Source organism: Nilaparvata lugens, chromosome 4 (assembly GCF_014356525.2).
Source record: "Nilaparvata lugens isolate BPH chromosome 4, ASM1435652v1, whole genome shotgun sequence".
Taxonomy (NCBI): Eukaryota; Metazoa; Arthropoda; class Insecta; order Hemiptera; family Delphacidae; genus Nilaparvata; species Nilaparvata lugens.
In genome coordinates, this window is record NC_052507.1 from 23879841 (window position 1) to 23897644 (window position 17804).

Sequence of the window (17804 nt, forward strand, 5' to 3'; positions counted from 1 at the left end):
AACATTTTAAGACCGATTTGCTGGAAAATGTAAATCAAAAAATCTTACAGCTCGATGTGAGCTTCAGTCTCCCAAACAAGAGCCCTCCACAGTCCACACATCACGGTCACATACCTTTGTCTCCATGCTATTATCCCCATCTTCCGGAGATCATACTCCACTTGATCGCTCCATCGGTTGCGTGTTCTCCCCTGTCATCTTCTGCCCTCCATACTGGCCTTATAATCGCTTTTGGCATCCGATGTTCTGCCATTCTCCCAACATGACCAGCCCAGCGCAATCTTTTTGACGGACCACATCCTCACTTCCATAAATTTCATTATCCAATCTTCTTCTCCACACTCCTCTGACTTTGACGCCCTATATATTAGCCTGATATTTTTTTTTAATTCTCAGTTTAGAGGCATCAAAAGCAGTGACATTCCATGTTTCTGAGCTCAAACCTGTAGCCAGAAATAATTTTGGAGTGGGATGCTCCTGAACAAAGTTACCATTAAGACGATAACTGAACCCCTGTTATGAGAGATTAACGGGCGATTTTGAGGTGTAGCGCTTCTCCCGCCCTTCATAAGACGGCTTTGCTCTTGCTCAACTTTCAAGGTGAAATCAGTATCTCAAGTTCATGAGTGGTTTGAATGGCTTTGAAGTGCCTGTTAGTCCAATCTGATTGATTGGACAACTTATCGCTGAGGGATTACTCCTATTGCTAGGGATGAGAAACATCTATTTCTGTTATCTATTGTGTACGATACACATGGTGTGTACACTATACTTTTTTACATGATAATTAGTTTGCAGCTATTTTATTATTCATGTGTCATTTTGAGAGCAAATACTTCGAGCTTGTTCATTCAATTTAGACTTTAAACTTAACCCTTTTACATTTCTCTAGGATAATTTGCAAATGAAAGTGACTAATCTTCAACAGATACAAACATTTCTCTAGTATTTGGGAGGTAGATTAATTTGTGTGTGGTTTTGTGACAACTAATTTCATTTGTCGTTATTGTTTATATGTCAATTAACGTTCAGTGGCACACTCTAGGAAGGGTTGTGGCAACCACCACCTCACCCCACACACCATGATGTCAAGTTCTAGGAAAAGCGGCAGTGCTGATCGATAGTGGCTGGGTGAGAATCATGAATGAACTGTGACGTCACGACTCCTCGGTCAGCTGCTGCTGTTTCTAGTGTCCCGGGCCTACGCTCGCTCCCCCCCCCCCCAACCACGGACCCCTCTACCACCGGCTCCCCGCGACCCCACCCAACAGAACCTATCTGAAACCACTTTTCAACAGACAAAATCTCCAGCTTTCATCTGAGTAGCGCGTGTTCTGCTGCTGCTGCATCTTATAGACCCACGCCGATTTGGATTGTCTTCTTGAGCAAGTCGCTCTCTTCAGATTTCGTCACGAAATGTGTCTTGACCAAACCCACCACTTATGCAACGTTGCCAATTATGTTAATACAAGCGAGTTGCTGTTTATTTCCAGCTCGCTTGATAAGATACAGGTATCCCAAGTATCAAGTATTCTAGTATTTCATACTCAGTTTGTAACAATGTATTTGAATTCTAGGACGAAAGAAAACACAAGAGTCAGTGATTCTCGGAAGAATCAACGTCATTCTATCATCTTGGAATCCAACAAGAAAGTTCATTTCCATCTACGTGAGATCATAATATTATAATAGACAATGTGACGCAAAGATAAATTAACCAATATTATAGATGGGTTCTACAGTCACATAAACCTCTCAAAAATATTGAACAGTAATAATTATTCAAGTTTTGAAAAATTACATCTCAGTCAGGATGTAGAAAAAATGAGATAGTGAGGTGAAACATATGTTCTTATATTTTCCCGATATACGAAGAAGATAAATTTTTGGTTTCTGAAATAGATGATTCGTGGAAAAAATCAAAAGTAGAAATAAATGATTTCAGAGTTAGTGTAGTTCCCATTACTGATTGGGGAAGGAATTCTTGAAGTCTTTCCACTTTTACAGTAGTAACGAATTCAACTCACTCTTCTGAAAGTAGCATAACAAATCACAAATAGACTAAGTAAAGAGAAAACATGGATGAATACATTGTTGAATGATATAATCATGAATACATGCTCGGTTTAGCGATGAGATAGTTAACTAGTTGAATTTGTTCAACTACTTCAAGAGAACAAACTCTCTAGAGGAATTATTATTCGAAATAGTTTTGAGGTAAACTGCGATGAACAACACAGGGTTCAGCGCTCGATGAAAATGAATAGTGTCAGAAAGAGAGAGTGATGTGGGGTGGTGAATGGATGGTAGAGAAGTAGGCTATCAATGATAGAAGGGCCAAAATACACATCACAGCGTAGAGCAGTTGAATCGTGATGTTTACGACGGAGTTTGGAGCGGAGGCGAGTGAACGTGTGACGTCACGGCTTGTGTACCGTTCATTCATAAGCCTGAATTGCCTACGCCCAGCTCCAACTCAACTTAACGATTGCCTTGACACCTCTGACCACAATATTCCCTCTCCTTTTTCTACAATCCACTCATATATTTAACGGCATATCCTATGAAGGTAACACACACACATAAAACAAGGGATTACCACTAATGCCAAGCTTTTGTTGGGTTAGAGTGCCTCACTTCAAATCATAATGCCTGATTTTATTACCTGAATTATAGTCCCACAATGGGAAAATAATAGCATCATGAAACGTTTTAACGAGTACAACGTCGCGGGCTCTCACGATTGATGTGGAAAGGAACACAAATCTGAATGAAATGATTGTTATGGGATGAGGCAACAAGGTCTCTTGTTGTAGCCTCAAAGTATATCTAAGATCATTCTATGAATTACTTTTTCCAGTATTTGTCTGGAGTTAAAGAATGCTCCACATTCAATCTGGAAGACGATAATTTGAATAGTGAGTTATTATTCAAATAATTATGTTTTACAGAACCAATCAAGAATATCTCTATTTGTCCATCAATTTTAATGGAGTATAGAACTGAAATAGGATACTTTCGATTAATATAAGTGAAATATAGGAATGAGAATGCTCATGACGTTTTAAAGAATAACCTTCCAAAACATGTAATTTCAGACAATATAATTCGAAAGTTTTGAGTTTGGAAGTTACCATATTTCGGTCAAGGATGTGGTTCCTCTCCCAATCGTTGTTGTGATATGTGATTTGTGTGCTTATCTCAGAAGAATAAATAATGAATGGGAACATAGCTTTGGTGTCTAGTATGTTTCATTTTCAGAAGTATTGCTTTTCATGTGATTATTGATGAATTATATCTTTGTGGTACGTAATCTTATTTGAAATATAATTATATGAATTTTATGGGTTGTTAGTAGAAGTCTCAACAAGCAGACAATCAGAATCCATCCAATGTCTGCTAATAATTTTCAAGCCAGTCACACACACATCGTACGATATCTGGCTGCCCTTATCACACTAAACGGAACTTGACAAACTTCATCTGTTTAATCTAATAGAATTCATAAGGACGGCAAAATATCGTACGAGCTAAAATCGATGTGTCAACAAAGCGGATAGCGCTATCTCTTCCTCGCTTTGCTCTGTTGCCAGATCGTCTTTCAACAATGTAGAATTAATAATTAACAAAATATTTCATTTAAATTTTGAAAATAATTTATTATGAAATTATTGAAAAATATAATTGATTATTTTGAACGAGAATGAACAGTTGATATTACATCAATGAGCCTGTATCAGCTACCGTTTAGAAGGCATCAACAAGACAGAGGTTCGGCAACGTTGTTCCCTATCTTTCTCCACTGTCATTATAACGTGGACCTTTCTATAGATGTTAAAGGCACTATAGGAAGAGGGGAAGACCTAGGAATAAAACATAAAAGTGTATTACCCAACATCTTGAAGAGAAGGGTCTAACTCTAACACCTAACGAAGCTAGGGACCGAGACTCCTGGGAGCGGCTGGCCCGAAACGCCGACCCCACCTCAGTGGCAAAAGGCTGAGAAAAAGAAGTGGAAGGAGAAAAGGTGATAATAATATAAGGATAATATGGACACAGCTACAAACAATGGATATTGTAGTTCTCCTCAATGTATCAAGTCTGGAGGACTTAGCAATTGAATCAAATAAATCAAAACAGTCGTTGAATCATGTGAGAGGCCATGAATGATCAGGTACGACCTTAGCCAGCCCATACCAGGTCACACGCCATTATTATTATCACAGTAATTAATGATCCACAACCCACAAACTGATAATGAGATTTAAATACTTTTCAATTTTCCATGTGAAATTATTATTAGAAATTCAGACGTCATAGAACTCGAGAAACCACATTATAAAGAATTATTATACTCGTATATATTATGTAATAGGGAATAAAAAGTTATTCAAACTGGATACTTCAACTTCTCCGTTGATCTTCGACCTTGAACTAATCAGAACGTGAAACTACACAGATATTTCCCGAGAGGTAAGCGGCTAAATCCTTTCACAATTATCTGCAAAAATAGAATATTTCCATTTCGTGCTCGAGTCAACACGATTGTATTTTTTTTGCTGAAAAGCTATATGAGCTTCGCCGTTAATATGCATGCTGTGCAATTTGAGGGGTTGGGTGGTTGACGTCATCATAAAGGAGCGTGTGGAGTAGGGCAGCCAATTTCAGGGAAGGTGCCCTAAAGGGTGGGGGGTGCTGTGACGTAAGAGTAGCAGAGCAATCGATCCCCGGCTTCTCAAGGCCATAACCGTGTGCGCTCCTTCCTTTACCCGGTCGATTTCCTCTCGCTTTTCCCTTTCACCCTCTCCAGCACTTTCCTTCTCGCACCCTGTTGTTTTGCTGGAAAGCCTGTTGCGACTGGCTTGCCAGCTGGGAAAACCGGCCGGCCGGCGTTTTCAACAGTCCTTCACGTAACCAGCACACCAACCACGCACTGTCGGCCCCGTTTGTTTACAACAAACAAGGTGTTATGAAATCTGTTCCACTGTACCAAATGCTGCAAACTATCTCTTTTTATTTTCCTGGAGATTTCATGATTGTTTCTGTAGGACTGAAATGGGAACTTTTATAATATAGATAATTTGATAATGCAATGTTTGATGAGGTATTGACCTGGTTGCACATGAGGATTAATTATGAAATGAAATTTGAATTGGACTTTATCATTTAACATCATGCACCTGCCTGGACACTCCAAAATTTCTTGCACCGTAATTTTATTAGAATAGTAGGTTTCGAAAATTGTTCTACACTAGCAATACTAACACCTCTTCATTATCTAGGAAAGATGGAAATAAATTGGAAGTTGCATTTGTTCAAATGCTAATTAATGAATAATTATTATTTAACGAAAATTCCAATCAAATGCTGTAAATCACACCGGAGACTTCTGCTACTGCAAATATTGACAACAGGGTAAACAGCTAGATGGAAATTCGATGAGCGCTACTATACAACATTTTACAGCATTTAATTGAGATTTTCGTTTAATAATAATTAATCTAGAAAAGAGTTGAATCATATTTATTTTGGAAGCGAGTCTAATGTAGAGAGCAATAATTGTAGTGAAGTTGAGGTATTGTAGAGCTTGACTTTATACTCTTAAATATTAATAATTCGAATGTGACATTCGGTTTTTGCTCTAAAGCCCAGATTCAAAAATATTCACATGAATATGGATAAGTCTGATGTGCTGTGGAATAGAATAAAAATCTTTGGAAGTGATTTCGTATGAATTGAATGGAAATAGCTTGAAAAGTAAGAATATCACCCCTGCCTTATGGTTATTGACTTTGTATGTGTACTGAGGTCCGTGGGAATGTGAACTATTCAATAATTTCCAACTATAGTTCAAGAAGAACAATCTTCAATAACATTCAGAAGAAATCTCTCCCTGAGGAGCGAACGAAAAACCATGAAGTCTAGAATATGAATCCCTGACCGCACACATAACAAGAGAATAAAAATCAACTCAACAAACAAAAGAAAAGTGTGGAATTCAGTAGCTAGAAGCTAGCTCTTCCTTTCTTGAACAAACCAGTAGCTGTACTAAGCTTTTAGCACCTAGGCAGCTACCGTACTGCATTGTGTACTTTAGCTCTTTTAATTCCTTTTTTGGATGATCTTTTCTCTCATTTGAGTCAACAACCCAACAGAAAATATCTTGCCACTTGAAAAAAGAAGGAGAATATCACTGAACTTGACACGGCTTTGGTTAGTCGGCAGTCAGGCTATTACACCTGTATCTACAAACATTTCTTCAGAATTTGTTCTTTCTTGTTTACAGTTTGGAAATATGAAGCCGAGTCTCGAGGCAGAGAATATTTAAAAATGTATGGGCTTTTCTCATGAATTAGGAGTACTGCGATATATATCAGTTCCTCATTATTACAGTGGTCAATATTTGATAGAACATATTATTCAACCGCAAGATTTATTCCAATCCCAATAATTGTTTTTTTTTCTAATTGATCTATCAGCTCTAGACAATCTCATCATGTACCAGTTGCTTTTCCTAGAGGTAGTTGAGATTTGTAATAAACTGAATTCTTCAAAAATATTCTAGGACTATGTCATTTTGGAAGCAAGAGTGTCCTACAAGTCCTCTTATGAATTATCATTAGTACTAAAATTGAAATTACTATTATTTGATCATTTCAGTCGTACGTTGAATATTATCATTTTCAGATTCATGTTATTATTTTAAGATCCCTATGATGATCGAAGGCTGTTTCCCTAACTCATTTAGATTATGCAAATTGTAGCGAACAATGTGAAGACTTAAGTAAATGAGTACAGTAGTACTGTTTGTGGTACAGTATGACAGTAAGGTAAGACCTGATACAGCCGAATGTTTCAGCGAAAACATACAGAGATCAGTCCAAATAATTCTCCCATTTCAGTGATCACTAGAATACTTGGAATACAATAGCTTGATTGCAACTTCTATTTGTAATTTAGAAAACATAAATTGAGTTCTGAAGTGATTCCAATGCGAAGTTCGCGAGAATAATTTCTTTCATATTCATTCATTCTCTGCAATCACTTTTCCTTGAAGAATCTTTCATTATTAGAATATCACTACCAATGAAGTTTCACTACTTGGGTAATAATTAGTATTCACTATTGAAGTAATAATTACATGATGGAAATTGATTCTTTGGTGAAGTGTGACTACCTATATAGAGTTGGATGATCGCCTAATAAGCTCAAACCTAACCCTCTGTACAACAAGAAGGTAGAGCCAGAAACAGCATAATACAAATCGACTGTTTGTAAGATGTAATAAGAGTACCTCAGATAGAATTATTGAATTAATAGCTGGTTGAAAAAAAATTACAAATATTTTATATTACCGTCATTGTCTCGTTTTATAACCCAACCGTTCTTTTCAATATCTAATCCCAAGTTAGTATAGTTATTTCCCAAGTATTATAATAGACACAATGATTATCGAAATTGGCGGATTAGTTCAATTAAGCTCAAATGGAACAATGTGGTAAGAGTGAGGGGGGAGGGTGGCAGTCTATAAATAGCAGCACTATTTCCATGCCGCTCATAACATTTGCTGGAAACGCGTCATGTTTTCTACCTTCTGACGTCACTCTTTTCAAAACTGTGCCGCAGAGACTCTATCAAATTGGTGCGATCAATGCTGGGCCATCAAAACACTATTCTTTCATTCCGATGTCATTCCCTGGAGGAACAGCTCCAAAGGATAAGACAATGGACAGAAAGCATTCAATGTTTACTCATGACGTTATGGCAAGCTGAGTGGGGTCTTGGACATCTGCTAATGGACATTGTGATGGAAAATAATTTAGAAACTATTCCCTCTCTCGAGAATATGTTAACTGTAGTTTATACTGTGAATAGGAGTGCTTATCAATATGGTGTTTGAGAATCAATCTTCTACATACATTTGCGTAAATTACAGTGAGGCTCTCTTTGGAAAAATATTTTTTTCTCTGTTAAGTATTCTATTTTCCACGGGTTGCTTGGTAATTGGATTATTCTATTATAATTTTATGCTAATAGAATGCATTTTTTATTGCTGTAATAGATATGACTATTTTACCATTTCAGATAGATGAAAAAAATTCAGTATGGAATTGGGAGGAATGCATCTCCTCGAATTCTATGACTATTTTGCTGAATCTTATTGCAGTTTCATTATCAATCGATTCTGCTATAGATGATTAGCGAATCGTTCTAATTCTTGAGGAAGAATCCTGGTCGCGGCTTCGAATCCCGCCGAATCTCATCGAATAGGGCATGGTTTGATCATCTCATAATTCACTCTCGCACAAGCAAAGAGCTCATGAGATCATCATCTGCAATAAAAAAGAGAAAATTAACATTATGAAATTGAACCATTAATTTGACAGAATAGAAAATCTTTATCAATGAAAATTATTATTGTTCAAAATTTGATCAATACCAGTTATAACTCTCACATTATATTCTAGTCATTGAAATATAGTGATATAATTTGAATTAAAATCAATAGTTTAGGCCTATTTCATGACTGGATATGCACTACTCACGTATGATTTTGTGTAACTGCTAGTAGTGAGATCAGAAGTATAAACTACTCCTGAATTCAATAGCATTTTAAGCTTCATAATAATTATATTACTGTATTATCATTTTACAGTTTGTATTTCAGAACTGTTGTAAATTTATTCTTTTCCTTTATTCTTTTTTTTCCTGTTATATTAACTCATTCCGATTCTAGTGTCTATTCATGATCAAAGATAAGATAAGGGATTACGTTTCTAGGACTGTAATTAAGATTGTTTGAAATAGGAGTATTTTGTGAGCTTTTTATGATGATAATTGATGTAGGTCAGTGGTTCATTTCAGTGTTGTTCCGAGGTTATCGCTGAACTATACTTTCGCATATAGGAATATCAGGGAAGAGAGAAAGAGTAGGAAAAGAGTGTAAATGAGAGAGAATGATTGAGAAGTGAAAGTGATTTCGATGAATAAATTAAAAATGCCAAACATTGTATTTACTTGCGACACTTTAAGCGAAATTGCGCAAAAGTTTACAGTTCATTATTTATTAGTTTATGAAACTAGAATTTAAATTGCCAAGATATTCAAACCTTTCACCGCCTGATTGCTGTACGGAAGTTGCTTTTTTGGATAAAGTTCAACAATTCAGTTGCAATTCTATCGTCATTGTACTTTCTAATCGATGATTTAAACGTGTTTACTTAGTCCAAAATTTTGTTGACTTAACATTTTGAAGTTATTTTTTGTTCTCAAGTTTCATTTGATGAGTGTTCAAATTGTTATTGGAATCGTGTGCTCAATTATAGGAGGATTATTGTGCTACTTCAATGATGTCTCCAGAAAATGTGAGTGATTTGTAGCCATTATTGTGAAACTCTCTATTCATTTATTATCTGTGAGTTTTATTGAAACTTCGTGTCAAAATTATTATGATCATCTTATAATAACCAATTTTCTTCTTCGGCACACACACAATTTAGGTGATACACCTGATCTACCAGATATATCTACTATTGTCAATATTTTTGTGTCTCATTCAGACAAATAATGTGAATTTTTGCTACATTATTTCCATCGAAATCAGAACTAGAATTTGTGCAATGTGAACTCAAGTGAAGGATTATTCATTGGCTAATCACTTGAGACTATGAATTTCAGTACAGCACATATACAAAACAAATAATTCTATGATCCAAGAATTTTTGTCATTTGTGGTGTGATGATTCAACCCTCGCAACTTATCTTTAATTCTTTGACACTCAATTTGTTCTTAATTTGTTTCTTGAATCTTTGTTTTGAAGAGATCGGTTGTTTGATACACCTCATCCAGTCTAGAGATCTGTAGAATTTAAATTTCTTCAATCAGATTTGTATTACAGTCCTGACTCAGTCTATAGACGTGAAAGATTTAGCGATATCGAAGTCAGGTATGCACGATATTTGAGAATCATAATTAATTGAACAGCAAGGATACAGAGATGAGTATTAATGAATAACAGAATATTGAAAAATGGAGACCGAATTTCGTAATTGAATGTAAGTGTTATACTATGATACTCGACTATTCTACAATAATTTACTATGCCACAATACTTCAATATGCTACTGTTTTCGGATTTGCTTCAGTTCTCTACTATGCAACATATATCAATCTTTAATAATATCTTCACTAGGGTACAATACTCTAGCACATGTGTGCAATACTGACGTTCATAGAAAACTAAATCATACACTTACTCCATGATTCTGCTGTATTATACTACAATGTTGAATATCTATCGGATTTTTCACAATTCTATCACTCGTTCATAATACGGTACCTGACTCCTGTCATTTTACCATACTATACTCCTCAATGTACTATACTATACTCCTCATTGGCTAACTACTATCAAAATTCGGAAAGGAAACAGTTTTGAACTAGGCCAATTGGTCCTTTTCTAATCATGTATTTGATTTGTGCATTGGTAAATGAATATAAATACTCCACTGTGCTACACTTATATAGAAGGCCTATAGAACTTACAATTTAATTTTTCCTATTTTCACTTGAAATAGAGTATCAATCGAGTAGACCCATCAGACCTTTGGTACGATTTTTCTCGTACGAAGGAGATAGTATGACAATGACGGTAAGGTGAAGTGGCAGAGAATTGACAAAACACAAACATCGCGTTTGGGTTCCGCGACCCATGCCCCCCCTATCCCTTTCCGCCCCACGGGGCTATATCTAACCGCCCCCACCCTCGGCTTTCGGTAGCGTGTTACTCAGGCGTCTATTTCGGGCCAACAACGGAATGTGGCGCTGCCTCAGTAAGACTGTCAGCATTTTTTGGATCTCAAGCATTGATGATTTCATATAAGAAATGGTGACGGTTGTAGGTGAATCTCAGCATAGATGTTTGGTTGGCCCTCTAAGGCTGCGGCCCACGGAATCCACACTGCGCTCCTATTTCTGGACGACGCCAATCCCGAATTAGCGCCGCGGCGCCGTTACGTAACTCGGCGTCACCACAAGCGGCCAACGGCTGACTCACGGCACGCAAGCAGCTGATCCCTTCGACGAGGAAGCTCCACGATACGACTGTCAACTAGCCCCACAAAAATAACGGTCGAGAACACACATTATTTGGCGTTTTCAAATCAAATATTTCAAAGAGAATGGACAAAATAATATCACACTACTTTAACTATTATGGATACACTCTCTATTGGTGCACTTGATGATCTAATACTGGTTATAAAATAGAATGCATTGCTCAAATGAGTGTTCTTGAAAAAGTGCAAAATAGATTAAGATAAAAGAATGGAATAGGTAATTGAATTAGCCGATGGACTCCAAAATAAAATTCTGACGATTAAGTAGGTGATGCTATAGTTGCAAAACATAGTTCCAGTCAATTCATAACGAACATTTATGAATAAGATGGAAGCCTTTTCCCTGGTATTATTAGATAAATCACAATCAGATGGCATTATTTGTTTCACTGAAAAAATGGAATGATATAGCATGAATTTAGACAACAAATTTCAAAGCAGTCATTGCCCTGAGTCACTTGAATGAACTGAAGCACTCCAAGATAAAAAACTGGGGTTGGAATAGTAGTGCAGTTCACAACTTGGCATACGATTTCTTCAGCCAATCTTTCAAAAAAACTGATCTCTGGTGTCAACTCCACAGTCGGAAATTTAATATTCTTTTGACTGACTAAACCAATCAATCAATTACGTTGAAGATCAATCATATTTATCAAACTTCACTGGAAATAAAATTGTTCACTAATATTAAAATGGGAATTAATGAAAAGATAAGCTGGAAAATGAACTAATGAAGAAGGAACATATTTTAAATTTATCACTCCCGTTGAAAACCCGTTACAATATTGGTTTGGTGCTGGTTGTTTCATGAACTAGGCCTACTGGAACAAGCTACAATGAGAACAATAACTTTATTTATGAATAGAATCATGAATATTTTACTATATTTATGTACCAATCATGAATATAAGTTTTGTTATTTTGCTCCATACACGTCAGTTGTTCCAGTTTAGATGGGAAAATTGGAATTGGCGTAATATAATGTTGATGTAACTTGACTCTTTAATGAAAAACACTTGTAATATTCCATCACATATGAATTGCGAATCTTAAGCGTAGAGAAGCCTTTATTCTCTTATGGATTGTCCATCTCATCCATTATAGAATGAAAACTCATTAAGGACTAAAATAGAGCAAAAATTGTTTGTAATGAATTATGAGCTTATAAGCTCAATAATAATAATAATTATTGTTTTTAATGAACTACTTCGTGAAATACTGTATATTCATCCAGCTGATGAAGAGCTTGGATACTCCTAGATATACGTGCACATAGAACGAAACTTGAGCGGGAAGAGTCAGCTAGAGGGGCATTCAATGTATCAAACTGGTGCTTCCTTCTAGCTGAGGAGGCTCGGGCTAAGAGAGAGAGAGAGGACAAGCGCGTCCACCCGCTCACCAACCGACACCAGTCTCGGTCTAAACTTCGTGGTGCGTGGTTCTTGAAACTTGCCTACAGCCGAAAGTGTTCGCTTCGCTCGCTCTGGTGCGCTATTGTTTCGAGTTCAGTTTGTTTTATCCTCTGCATCGTATATTGGACTCACCCTGATAGATGCCATGCAGTTTGATTTTCAGCTCTGTAAGTTTTGAATTTCTTCTAGTGAGAAGTTTACTGGTGGTAGAATTTTAAAATGATGCTTTTCTGTTGTAAAAATGTAAAATTATGAATTGACAAATAGTAGTTCAGTAGAGGTATCAAATTGACAAGAAAGATTAATTAACATGTGATAGTTAAAAAGATCTATAAAAAAATATGAAATGTCCAAGTCTTGAGATTTTATTTGTTGCTCTTCTAATCTGCTGATGGCTATGATTGATTTTCAAAAATTCACTTGAAAAGAATTCCCACGATTTTAAAATCAACTGGTAGTCAGTATCATAGAAGAAAGAAAGATACCATAGAGTTGAGAATCGTTTCTCCATGGTAGTATCTTAGCACTGCCTTGGCAGATTCGGGTAGCAATTATTATGAACTTGAAAAGTAACCTATTGCCTTCCGCTTCATAGTTCTGTTCTTCAAAGTTAATATTTAACACGATATCAATATCAATAATTCATTAAAATTATTTCATTCTCTAGCTCACATGTTCAATTATTGCAATATTTGTGGCGCAATCTTTCCAAACTCTTTGAAAGAAATGTAGAATTACCCTTCTTGCTGAACTTCCCGGCAAACTTGTGTATACTCTGTGAGGTCTGTGGGCTCCTTACCAGAGATAAGAGCGTCGGAAAACTTATCTGAATATTTGACAATTCCTATACTCTGGGACGCTTTAAAAAACAAAACAAAACAAAATAAACAAATACTTCCCAAACTGGATGAACTTTGAGGTTGACCTTCGTGAATTTTCAGCTATTTAATACGTTTTACTAAATACTCAATACTGTCACCCGTAAACATTTTCTAATATAGGCTAAACTTTATTTATACTTATCCCACTTTTAATATTTCTCCTATTTTCTGATAAACCTTTACTTTCTCTGAATAATATTGAATGATGGGCCTACTTTGAAAACTTATTTAGATGGTGAAATTGATCCACTGTTTGCATAGACACAATAGCGCACTTATGCTATTGTTACTCTATGCTGTTCGGTAGTGATGAGAATGCTTCATAGTTTCAATCTTCTTGAGACGTTTTTCAAAATCGGGTTTTCATTTTATTACTAAATGAGCTCCGATATGCTTGGTTTTTATAGGTATAATATAAGTACAACTGTACACTGTAAAAAGTACCGCTTGTACAAGTAAGAACACAAACTTGTACATTGTTTTCAATTCAGCGACAGCAAGGCAACCTGACCGTATTCCAGTGTAGAATATTTTCACATTGATGATGTGATTTATATAGATTCACATTGATGATTTGTGTTAGTTGCGTATCTTGATGATAATGAATATGGTGCTATCAAATATTGATTTACTTAGTTAGAGGTTATAAGTGAATTTATCCTCTTGGTGGATTTAAGAACATAGTAATAATATCGCCTTCTATTATCGATCATAAACTTTGCGACGAAAATAAAGTCAGTCCAAACTTTATTGAGGGTTCAAGGTCTGTACTTTATTTACTTATTATAAATTTTGGATAATCTTCATCAAAGAATTCCCTCAATTTTCCCAACATACCTATCTAATCCGTCCGGTGCTCTAAGCATGGTATGAGAGAATGATTGAGTGAAAGGGTGATCGTGTGCATAGTAGAATAACGCTTAGTCTCTTACACCTCGTTAATTTTTGTAAGCTGAGCCAAATCGACATTTATTCGGTACATCAATACAGGAAAGTAATTTGGAAGATTCTCCTTAATATTTGATCTAAAACTGTTCAATTTTGAAACGATCATTCTATTCTTTTTGAAGTCTTCAATAATATTCCATGATGGAAAAATGAATCATGATAATAAATATTAAACACAACATGCAGCTGAAGTGAATGTTGCTATATGAGGTTCACGATATGATGACAGTATTTGACATTGATGTTCCTATCCTCGTCTATCATTCGATGAAGCAGATACCTCTGCAATGTTGCCAGATAGTTTTTCAACAATGTAAAAATATAATTAGTCAACAATTGTTCAATCTTAATTATGAAAATTCATTTTTCAAATATATTTTCTTGCCGAATGAAATATAATTTATCATTTTTAACTAGAATGAACAGTTAATATTTTATCATAGTGGTCTCAGCTATATTCTACAGAAGGCAGAGAATCGACAACGCTGTTCACCGATATATCTTCACTGCTAGTATCACGTGCTATAATTATTCAAATGCTCGTCAATTCATTCCATCTACCTCAAATAGATTTTGCACTACATGATAAGGTGCGTATGGACTTATGCTCAACAAACACACGCATCTCGTTTCTCATCAGCCATGCTATGCTTATCATATCTGTTTTTACTGTTCCTATTCGGTAAAATACAGATTATAATAAGCTATAATCAGCTGATGGAAAGTAAAATGCGCGTGTTCGTGGCGCTCAAGTCTGTGTGCAGCTTATAACTTACATGATACAGACTTGAAGATAAATATAGCCTACATTTATTTTATTGACTTGGGAAATTTATTGTTATCTGAAATTTTGTTTTGCATTATGGATGTCTTAATCTCATCTAAGGAATCGAAATGTAATTCTAACTCGCCTGCATGATTCTGTTTGTATTATGTTTTAATATGAACCAATGTTTTAATAACGTTAACAAAATTTCATAACATTGTTCAGTGTCTACAATTCATGAATTGTGTGAATATTTCCACTCTGCTCCGTTTCTCAATGACCGCTGTGAAAATGTACAAGAAGCACCGAACCGTCTCTCCATTTCTGTAGAAAATTGATTTTATCCTGCAAAATATCTAAGTTATTCTTGAATCTCATGATTTTCCCGATTCTCAAGTGACCAATAAATTCAACTCCCGAGTTACATTATTATCTTTTCATATAGTAAAGACAATATGTGAATACTCAGATCCATCTACAGGTCCAACCTGGGACCTACATATTATATTCTATATTCTGGTGAAATTGTTACTGTGTTAATAATGGGCGCCACCAGCATCCTTAGCATACCTCCAGCATACTTCCAAATACTTCGTATGTCATTGATATTAGGATTCATTTGTTGCTACCACAATATACTCATTCTGTTATATCCCGATTTGGATACATCGATTTTGAAATTGAGAAAATGAGAAAAAAGATTATCACAGAGATATATCAATATATTACAATTTGTGAGATAACTTTGAACCTACCTGTATTTATCAGCCACGTTTACCACTCACTCCAGTGAGTGATTCGGTTTGTGTGAAGCTTGTTTGAAACTTCACATTTACATCTGCTTCATATTACTTCTTTTTTTGCTAGTGAGTAGATAATCAAAAAGACTATTCCATAGAAAATAAGCTTGTTCCTAAGATTCAGTTGAACTAAAATATTGATGCTGATCAATTGTTAGTTCTATCGTAGAATTTGTCTCTGATTCAAGTTCATATAAATTTTTAAAACGGTTTTGAATTAGAAAAAACACTCACTGTCAGTAGTGACGATCGTTTCGACCACATAATGGGTTTTTATGAGACTGATGAAACTGACTCTTGTGTCCTTCTCACAAGACCCAATACAAGTCATTTTCTTCAGACTGATGACACCAGGTCGAAACGATCGTCACTACTGAAAGTAAGAACTTTTATACTCCACAGTTTTTTGAAATCAATAGTGGAAAAGAATTACACAACACAATTAGGTTGAATAACTATCAAGAAGTACAATCGATATGAATTATATTCACAAGTGTTCTAAATGATACCTCTATCCATGCTAAAAGTCGAACATGACGATCATTCAATGTAGGAGAATCGATGTTATCTAAAAAGACATTGTACCTGATATTTGGAATATCCTATGAAAATATTGAATTCTAATAATCTTTCACATTATTTCAGTCTATATTATTACCAATAAGCCTAATCTCATCCAAATAGAAATGAGAATTTTCCAATTATCAATGTCCATCATATAAATGAGATATTCATAATTCCAAAGTTCCAATTATCCATATTCCTCTACGTAGAAGGTACACTACACTCATATTACTTTCTAAATTGAGGGCAAGTGAGTCCAAACGTACCTCGAAAATAGTCATAGATTCAGATTTCCTTCTAGAAATTTATCCTACAAAATGTTAATCAGACTAGCCTATCTTGAAAACAAAGCATCATACCTTCTGCATAAAAAATGTGGAGGATTTTCAGCCGTTGTAATCTTCTTAACATTTGCACTAGAGTTCCTCTATGAACCATTGACCTTTGAAAGTCATATTTCTTGGAATAAGACCTATGCTGAAAATCTTATTTTATAATAAAGAGTATAATTCATAAACTTAAGTCGTCAGCAATTCATGTCTTTCGTTATCCTCGGATTAGCGTTTCTTATTTTTTACTTCCTATTGATTATCATATCGATAGAAATCAATACAACTTATAATGATCTCAACTTCCCCTTGTTCAAAATCTGGAATGCTCTTCACAGTTTGGAAGAGAGCGACTTTAATACTAATTGGAATAATCAACAATGTAATTCTATTAAAAGAAATTTAGTTGTCCTAACATTGGAGAACTTGTAACCACGCTCTACTTTCGAAGTACTGTTTTATGGGAAATGCTTACAAGCTATTTCACTTTACCTTCCGAGTAGGCTACATTTACAGTAACTATATAGAAACTGTGATATAGTAACTGTAGCTATAGTCCCATAGTCCTAACAATCGATTCATCATAAATATCGACCTGACCGTACTGTTCTCACCCTAGAGAGTGTAGGCCTATTTTAAATTGCAGATACATTTTTTGACAGTCGAGGGACGTTGACAGATAAATCAAAAATAACATTTTAAAATGTTCAGTCATTACTGGACAACTCAGCTGTCTTATCACTGCTACTTCGAAGTAGGCCTACTTGGACATCGTGATATCAATGTCCGTCTACTTACTAACTAATACTTGTACAAAAATGCTCTCAACTTCATTCTCTATAGATAGGTCTAGTTTTTGAATGGAATGATTTCACATTTTGATTATTGCGCAGTAATGCTATTTCAAGAACTTCGTCAAAGCACGAGTTCAATGTTAAATCAAAACAAACTCTATTCTTGTTTTTAGAAAAAATAATATTTACAAT

At 35.4% G+C, this 17804-nt stretch overlaps 1 protein-coding gene across 3 annotated transcripts in view; it reads left to right on the forward strand.

The window, feature by feature from the left end:
• The window catches only part of LOC111064045 (early growth response protein 1-like), a 70715-nt gene that overhangs the window by 40523 nt on the left and 12388 nt on the right, over positions 1 to 17804 (forward strand). Inside the window, exon 1 of one of the 3 annotated variants that reach the window (XM_039427157.1) lies at positions 12534 to 12697. The exons of the other annotated variants lie outside the window; for them this stretch is intronic. The gene's annotated coding sequence lies outside the window, so the exon portion shown is untranslated. Of the gene's footprint in view, positions 1 to 12533; positions 12698 to 17804 lie in introns of those variants that run through there. 3 annotated transcript variants of the gene reach the window in all.